At 37.2% G+C, this 10,095-nt stretch overlaps 1 pseudogene; it reads left to right on the top strand.

Moving 5' to 3' along the window:
- The first annotated feature begins 1,569 nt into the window (after nucleotides 1–1,569).
- On the top strand, nucleotides 1,570–2,633 carry LOC127195313 (actin-3-like; annotated as a pseudogene).
- Nucleotides 2,634–10,095: the final 7,462 nt, after the last annotated feature.

Consider the following 10,095-nt stretch of genomic DNA (forward strand, 5'->3'; position numbering starts at 1 on the left):
CATCCACAGTCAGAAACAGGGTAATGAACATCTACATGCTAGTGATCAGATTTCTTTCTCCATCTTCTACAAGATCATCTGCCCAAGAAAGAGTCCTCCCCATAATTAAAATGGGTCTCCCACATCAGGTAATGCAATCAAGATAAATTCTCATAGGGATGCTAGGAGGCACATCTCCAAGGTAATTCTTAACTTTCGTCAAGTTGTCAATTAGCATAAACCATCCCTTAGGCTTTGCTCTGAATGATTAGGTTAGTACTCAAATTATGTGTGTGAGGAAAGAAGCCAAAATCACGTATGAATTTGTAGTTGATTGCTGAAGATAAAAGACGTAATTTTCGTTGAAATATAGAATGGAATACTAAGCATCAAAGATGAACAAGTATTTTCCTTGATGATTCCTTATTTAATCTATAAACTATATTGATTAAATGTCTCAATAAGCAAACAGGGGATGACTGCCTAGCACTCGTTCTTCAGTGACGTAATACATGTATTGCAAAGATTCTTCCTTTTGTGTCACAGTCTGCATGTCTGTATCACAGTCTGCATGTCTGTAAGATGAGGCCTTTTACACCAAAACTTAATGTCATAACAGTCACAAGATGACTGAAAGGAGCAGTTAACACACCTCCTTGTAAAATGTCACTGGTTGTAGTGTTCCTTTTGCTAACTCCCCCAGCTACTAAAGAGGCCCTGCATTGATTCTACAATACCTAGCTTTTTTGTACATTTTTTTTCTGCCTGTACTATTGATATAAACTTCTTATGACTTGTAATATTATGGTAACAAATAAATTTTGATAGTTTGTAAGGCACCCCTTTATGCCTTGACCTGAGGCAAAATTAATTTTTAAAATTTTCTCTAAAAAACTCAAAATTGCATACCTTAGATAAAAGTATGCTTGATAAAATGCAACCATGCTTCTGACTCATGTAGTGACCTAGTACCTATGTGACAAACCTTGGTGTTAAGTAACCTGAGTGCCAAAAGATGCTCATATTATTAAATGATGTACTGAGTTGAAAATTTTTTTTTCTGAAACTCAAAATCATTTTTTCATCCTTGAAGTTATATAAAAAGAACTTTGTCGTAGGGTTACTATTGCTATGATGAAACACCATGACCAAAATCAAGACTGGAAGGAAAGGGTCTACTTGGCTCACACTTCCACACCATAGTTTATCATTTAAGGAAGTCAGGACTGGAACTCAAGCAGGGCGGGAAACTGGAGGCATAAGTTGATGCAGAGGCCATGGAGGGGTGCTGCTTACTGACATGCTCCTCATAGCTTGCTCACCATGCTCTCTCAAAGAATCCAAGACCTCCGGTATAGGACAGGCATGACACCACCCACATTGGGATGGACTCTCTCCATTAATGACTAATTCAGAAATGGATCTATCTAATTTCTTTATATATATATATATATATATATATATATGTATATGTATATATATGTATATATATATGTATATACATATATATATATGGCTATTAATCCTCTATTAGATGGGGATTTGGTAAAAATCATTGACCATTCTGTAGGCTGTCACTTTGTCTGATTGATGGTGTCATTTGCCTTAGAAGCTTTTCGGTTTCACGAGGTCTCATTTATTAATTGTGTTGGCAATGGCTCTGGCATGTACAAAGCTGGAGTCGCTGGCGTCGTTGGCCCTAGGGCATGTTTCCTTCTATGCCTGTCACCCAATGATGAGAGCGGTATCCTGACCCTGAAGTACCCTATTGAGCATGGCATTGCCACCAACTGGGATGACATGGAAAAGATATGGCACCATACCTTCTACAATGAGCTGCATATGTCCCCTGTAGAGCACCTTATGCTTCTGACTGAGTCCCCTTTGAACCCCAAAGCTAATAGAGAGAAAATGACATGGATCATGTTTGAAACCTTCAATATCCCAGCCGTGTACATGACTATTCAGGCGGTGTTTTCCTTGTAGGCATCTGGGCACACCACTGTCATTGTCATGGACTCTGATGATGAGGTCACACATCACCATACCATCTTGCATCTGGATCTGGCTTGTTGGGACCTGACAGACTACCTCATGAAGATCCCGAATGAGTGGGGCTACCACTTCATCACTACGGCTGAGTGGGAAATTTTGTGTGACATTTAAGAAAAGCTGTGCTCTGTGGACCTAGATTTTGAGCAAGAAATGGATACTGCTGCATCCTCCTCCTCCTCCTTGGAGAAGAGCTGTGAGTTGCCTGACTGGCAGGTGATCACCATTGACAATGAGTGATTCCAGTGTCTAGAGGCACTCTTCTAGACTTCATTCCTGGGATTGGAGTCATGTGACATCCATGAAACTACCTTCAACACCATCATGAAGTGTGATGTGGATATCTGCAAGGACCTGTATGCCAACACAGTGCTGTCTGGTGGTACCACCATATATCCAGGCATTGCTGGCAGGATGCAAAAGGGGATCACAGCCCTAGCACCCAGCACAATGAAGATTACGATCATCAGTCCTCCTGAGCACAAGGACTCAGTCTGGATTTACAGCTCCCTCCTGACCTCCAGCTGTCCACCTTCAGCAAGCAGGAGTATGATGAGTTGGGCCCCTCCATTGCCCACTGCAAATGCTTCTGGATGGACTGAGCAGCTGCCCAACATCTGCTGCATGAGCTGATTCTGAAGTATCGATCTTCCCTGGAAAATGTACACAGCTCATACTAGCTTCATGAAACTGGAATATGCCTTTGGAAAGAAATTTGTCCTTGAAACTTACATCCAATATCAGCGCTGGATCCCAGAATGTGTTGCTTATTTTGACATTGTATTTAAGTTAACTGTTCCCTTGATATATGTGTAATACTCTGTGCATATCTTGATTTGGCCCTTAGTCCATGAGGCTCAGTCGTTTGGTGCCTGGGGAAGGCGCGCTGTGGAAGAGAAATCCCCAGCCTGGTAGATCAGTGTGAGCACCTTGTAGTGATCTTTATTAACCAACAGCTGATTTCCATGATTTCTCAAGACAGGCAAAGGTTCTTGATCCAGTTATCAACACCTGGCTATATTTTTTAATTTTTTAGTTGTGTGCCACAAGCATTCTTGAGTGACAAGCACAGATGTGGAGGTCAGAAAAACCACACTTTTGGAGGAGTCAGTTCTCTCCTCACCTTAGCTGGGCCATGATTGCTTTCCTGTCTCTTCTACTGCACAGTGTATTCCAGGCTATGGAGCTGTGAGTTTCTGACTGATTCTACTATTTCCATTCTTGTATCTCACCATGAGGCCATTTTTCCCACCTCCCATTTCACCATAAGAATGCTGGTATTACAGTTTGGATACCACTATATCTGGCTTTTTATTTAAGGTCTCAAATCAAACTCAGTTCATCAGGCTTTCACAGAATGTGCTTTTTATACACTGAGCCATCTTCCCAGCCTTATCACTCTTTTATTAAACTTTTCATTAACTTCACTTTATTGACATGTTTTGTATATGTATATACTGCACACATATTTGCATCCCTTGGTTTACTATGTATGTGTAGGCCCAACACTGAATGCAAATAATTCTCAGGCTCTTTGGTGATTTTAGAACTACATTGCATTTTTCATACTCCAAAAAGTTGTGAAATTCTGCCCAGTGGGAAATAGAGTGTTCTAAGAATCCATTGGTAGGATGTGAAAAGCATTGATGTTGACTTTTTTGGACAAGGTGCTCTCCACGGTATGTCTTAGAGAAGTGAAAATGTGGCATGAGGTACTACAAAGGGTTGTTTTACATGCTGGGAGAAAATTCTGACAAGTTAAACTTTTTAAAGTAATCAGAGCTCTAATTTTGTAGCTTGACAACACAGTGTATACATTTTGTAAAGCCTGGGGAGAGAGGGAGTCTAAAATAAAAACTTTCTTCTGATGGTCTTAAACACCATTATCTTCCAGGGGGAAAAACAGTTCTCACCTTTGAATGCCTATTTCCTCTTTCTGCCGTTCTCTTCTGAGCTGCGAATTAGTCTCCATTTGACAGATATCAGCCATATGACGATATTGTTTTTCTCAGAGCAATGTGCAATCTTTGTTTCCACTGGAGAGGCCCAGTAGGCACAATTTTGGACTTGTTAGTAAAAGAAAACAAATGTCCCCCAAAGATTTTCAAAACATTTGACACCAGGATGTGGTATTTTAAAGCATTCCCATTTCCCATAATTGAATGCATGTGGCATAGCAACTGGAAGAAGATTTTAGCAAAAGCAAGAATTAATAGGAATTAATGCACTTGACTCTAGAAGGTCTCACAGGATACCTATGGATTTTGTGCATAATTTTGTAGATAATAAGATGGTGAAAACTGTTCAGAACTCAGCTTAAAGACCATTGACCCATGGAAAGGAGCAAAACGGAGAAAGCATTTAAAAGGGAACAAAGCATGCTATTAATATTCATCTTGTATTTAAATTGAGCACAAAATTTATCATTGGGAATATGTGCCCTATTGTTATAATTTCTTGGGATGTTTCATCAAATCTTTAATAAGATTCTGTCATATTTATGCAAAAAACCAGAAATCTTTCTCTCTTCAAACTGTTTTCAAATACTGAATGCATACTGCATATATGCCATCAATAATGTTTCTAAATGATTAAGATATTGAGATTATGATTATATCCTTAAATCAGCACACAAGCACCCAGAAGATTACCATGCCAATCACACTGAAATTACTTTTCCCAATTATTTGGTGTGTAACTTTGGTACGTAAATTGTTTTAAAAAAAATTATCATATGACAATGTTTTAAAGTTGAAAATTTCTTTTTAACTAAGAGTGGAAAATGATTTAGGAATTAAAATTCCTGTCATACAAGTGTAAAAATCTGAGGTTGAAACCCCAAAACCCAGGTAAATACTAGATGGAAATTGTGACCCACTTTTAATTTCAGCCTTCTGGAGGCTGAGATGGGATTCCCAGAGGAAGGTGACTAACTGGACTAGCTAAATTGATTAAATTCAGGTTCAAGTGAAAGGCTCTACCTCAATGAATACGTTAATGTGCAACTTAGAAAGAATCCCTTTTCCACCCTCATAACTCCACACATATGAACACACTGAGACTATGTATGTATAAAAATGTATAAACACATGAACACCACACACATACAAATGGGAAAATCATTTCTTAGCAGAAAGACAATAACCATCCAATCATACCATGTATAGTAGTAACAAATGGATCTTAATGACTCACATGAGTGTTTATGTCTGGCCATATTGTTAAAAGGAGACTTTACTATGGAAATGCTATCTTCTGGGCATAAAATGACCAATGTAATTATGCTTTCACACCAGCTGCAGCTGCATGCAGGGCGCTTGGCTGCACAAGACTGAGCCTGTTAACAGTTCATTGTGAATTGGGTGGTGCTCACACAGTCTTAACTCTCACTACTGAGTATTGGCCACTGACGGATCCTGGAGTGTGAAAATGCATCTGCTTCAGTCATGAAGCCAAATAAGAGCCACCAGGCCTCCGATATTTAGTTCCAATCTTCTGTTCACTCAGATGACCCTGGTTTAACTCAGTGATTGTAAACCAAAAGATGAGTGGGGGAAACTTGTAAAGAATGGGTAGAGTAAAGGAGATATAGAAATTTCAGGGAAGGTAAGTGTTATGGTAATGATAACATACTATGTGTATATCTAACATTATTAGTAAAATATCTAATAATGTTTCAAATAAAATGCAAATAAGAGTTTCATTATAATGACCCTTTATCTTAGTTTCATTTCTTTGGCTATGATAAAATAGCCTGACAAGAAGCAATGTAGGAGAGAAAAGGGTGTATTTCAGCTTATAATCCTGGTTACGATATAGCATTGTGTGTAAGGAAAGTCAGAGCCTTCAAAACAGGAAATCATATCACATCCACATCCCAGAACAGAGGGAAATGCCTGTCCACATTCTTATGTGTTTGCTTGCTTCATCCACAGCCCAGAACAGAGGGAAATGCCTGTCCACATTCTTATGTGTTTGCTTGCTTGATCAAGCTCAGCTGGCCTAGGAAATGGGGCTGAGCATAATGCACCAAATCTTTGTACATATATTAACTTAATTAAAACAATCTGCCACATAGAAGCTCACAGACAACTTACTACTGAAAGTCTCTCGCTGAGGCTTCCTTCTCAGGTGGTACTAAAGTGACATCTACTGAAAGTCTCTCCCTGAGGCTTCCTTCTCAGGTGGTACTAAAGTGACGTCTACTGAAAGTCTCTCGCTGAGGCTTCCTTCTCAGCTGGCACTAAAGTGACATCTAAAGCCAAGCACTGCACTATTCCAATCAATATCTTTAACAAAACTGGATGGTGAGACTTTACGAGTTTACCTTCTGACATTTTAGGGGATATAACCTTACAACAAACTCCCTGTTCCATTAGCTTTTGCAGTATTTGAGGGAGAAAGGGGAAAGGAAAGTTGAAAATTATAGACTTATAATCTAAGTAAATAAATACTTAAGAGAAACAATCTGGGCGGTTTCTATTCATGCGTTCTCAAATGTAGACGTCAATATTTGTATTCAGAGGAAAGTTTTATGCTCTTGTTTCTCAGCATGCTAAATATATGTCACTAAGCAATAGAAAAGCAGATAAGCATAGTATTTAAAGCTAATAAAATATGTTAGGACCAGTGCAAAGTTTCACTATGGAAATACACAATTTCCTATCAAAATAATACACACAGTTTGTATCTTATTTTATTTTTGAATGCACTTTTAGCTTACAATGATTATGGGGGACACTTTAAGATTGAGGCTAAATGTTCCTATATTTGACAGAAATCTATATTTTTTCATTATAATGGTGCAAAAAGGACAAACATGAAACATTTATTATCAAAAATGCCATGATGAGTGGGGAGGTAGGTAAAACATTTCTGTTACTGTCAATTTTCCATACCCTTTTAACCAATGTGTCTGTATCTGCTTGGTGGCTGAAGAGGCACAGAGCTCTTTCATATAAACAGGTTGTTAAGGCACTACCAGTACAGTTTAGGTCAAAACAGGTCTGAAATGCAGAATTCCAATTCAGTACTTTGTATTGGAATCAGTAGCACAATGCCTCTTTTTGTCTCCTAACTACAAGGAAGAGCAAAGAAGAAAGTGATGAAGGGCAGGGAGGGTAAACTTTCTCACTGGAATCCACTGCCACTTAATTATTTTTTATTGAATGATTCCTGAAGAAGATATTCACTAGCTACCCATGATAAAACTGGCTTTCAAGATTCCAGTTCTAAAGTTTGCACAATAACATATAGGTTTCACATTGGCTTTCCATGGAGTACTTGAGAGAACCTCTTACTATCTTTGGTTCTCAATGTTTTTCAATCATACAATAAAAAGAACACTAGAATTCTAAGGCCTGTGAAATTCTGAACTTCAAAGTTTTATTTTAATTTATTACTATTATCATTATCACTATTACAATTGTTTGCTGACAGTAAGGGGAAAAGTTAAAATTTCCCAACAAGTCCAATGAGCTCACCATCTCTCTAGATTAATATAATAGATATGCACAAATATTTAGACTATTTTTGTGTTTGTGAAATTTTAAGCATGAATAATTTTTTATGTAGGGACATGGATGGCTATTTGTTCATTCTGCAAGTTCTTTTTGTATCTTATTGGGGAGCACTGACATTAATGAAAAATGACAAATGTGTTTTTCTCTAAGAAAAAATGTATATGTATGTGTGCAATAAAATCGGTATTATTTGCAAATATGTTTGCTTGCAAATTTATTTATTTATTTATTTATTTATTTATTTATTTATTTATTCACTCACTTTACATCCTGGTGGTACCCTACTCCTCCTCACTCCCAGTCCCACCTCCCTCCATTTCCTGTATCTCTCCTCCCCCTATTCTTTAGAAAAGTGTTGCTCCCCTATCCACCCACCAAGTCACAACAGGACTGAACACGTCTTTTTGATCTGTGGCCTAGCAAGGCAGTTCTGCCACAATGAAGTAACCGAAAAGCTTGCAAATATTGTGGTTACTGATTATCCATTTGGCTAGAAGATGATGATATTATATATTAACATTTTAGAGATAAAGGCTGTACAATAGCACAAGAAAGCTGAAAGTATCATTACTTTCTCAGGAGATACTTTTTTCTAGGTAATGTAATGATTTCCAGCTCCTGCTTGCACAAATCTAAGAAACAGGAAAATTGTCTTTTGAGAAAAACCTAAGTGCTTCTCTTATCTGATGCTATTTTTTATTTTTTGAAATCAATCTCTCTTCTATTTCATTAAATATCACAATTACTATATAAATAATAATATAATATATATGAAAAATGTTTTACTATACGTGAATACCAAGTATTCAGTTTATTTTGATGCATTTTTATTCTAAAATTATTTCATAATTTTTTTAATTTGCCATTACTCATCATGTAGTTTTGAATATGTTTTCACTTCAAATTTTGCCATAGATCTGTTCCCAATTACAATGTTATTAAACATGAAATAGTTATGGTGTATGTGTATAGTACAATGCATGTACCAGTTCTTTCAAATGGGGACAAATAAGTTGTTTCACAAGCAGCGCCTTTAAGGATTATATTGAGAGTTGGATAGGAATGCATTTTTAAGTATTATTCGCACAGAATATTCCACAGAAACCAAATTATGTGGCCGTCTACAAAAATGTACCTATTGGATCACTACTGGGTATGAGAGAACCAATAGCAAACCTAATTGCAAGGGACATCTCTTGACCACAGGGGGTCTCTCAATAAAGCTCAAATTCTGCACAGGAGGATGGAAACCCAAATAAAAAATAAAGTAGCAGGGTACCAAGAAGAGAATTGATACCCTATGAGCATATACAGGGGGAGGAGGACCCCCTCAGTCACAGTCATAGGAGAGGGGAGTAAGGGGAAAATGGGCAGGAGGGAGGAATGGGAGGACACAAGGGATGGAATACCAATTGAGATGTAATATGAATAAATTAATAAAAATATTTTTAAAATATAGAAGAAAGGGATAGTTGTCATGAGGTAATAAAACAATTTAAAAAAACAACAGAAGCTCAGTAGAGTCCCTTGACCACAATAATAATCTACAGAAAAAGCATTAATTATGATGACATGCTTAAGAATGGAATGGGATGGAGATCTTTCAGGAATATCAACATTTCTTGAATCACAAGCTTTTTATCAGATTTTCTAAATCAAATGTCTCTCGCTCTTAGACCTGATGAATCAGTTTGTTTTAGTTCTTTTTTTTATCTTTGTATCCCTACCTGAACTTCTTAATATCTGAGAGTAACTTGTTTCTACTCTTTATAAATTAAACAATAGTATGACTATATTGTTCAAATAGTCCAGAAGCATATGAAGTGATAATTTTATCATTGTCATATACAGTAATATTAAACACTTACAAATATAGAGCCCTAAAAATAGTGTCTCATTGTAAAGATATTATAAATCTCTTTGCTGACAAGAGACACAAATTTTTTTATGTTTGCTGGTTATTTGCATTTCTTTTGCTGCGAAATAAGATTTCCTGTTGGTCCAGACTCAATTATTACTTATTGTAACTAATGACGGAATTGTTTCCTTCTGACAGAATCAACCAGATTATGTTTGAAACTTAAAATGTTTGTTCTTGAGGAGTGTCATATATATGATAGATTTATTTTTCCTTCTCCTTTTATCTGAATAGTTTGGGGGATAGAGAAAAGCATGAATAAGTCTGTTATCATGGATTTGATCCCCAAGTGAACTAATTAGTGTCTTTATGTTCTATGGCCACTTAATGCACTTATTTTCAGGTCAGTTCATTAGAACAGTATCAGGGGAAGGAGGGGGTGATTTAATGCAAATCCTTCTTACAGATAAAAGCCAAGAAGCGGAGGGCAGTCTGAGATGGTATAAAGGTGAGAGACCTGGAGCCCTGCTTAGCCTCTCCTTTCTGTTCCTCCATTTTACCCCTATGGCACTTGCATCAAATCTTAAGTCTTCATTGAACACAATATGTGAGTTACAATACTTAGGAAGGGTAGAGTTGTTTTAGATGGAGGGATTGGTGAGATTCTATTCTACTCCACTCTCG

The sequence above is a fragment of the Acomys russatus genome, chromosome 11 (assembly GCF_903995435.1).
Source record: "Acomys russatus chromosome 11, mAcoRus1.1, whole genome shotgun sequence".
Taxonomy (NCBI): Eukaryota; Metazoa; Chordata; class Mammalia; order Rodentia; family Muridae; genus Acomys; species Acomys russatus.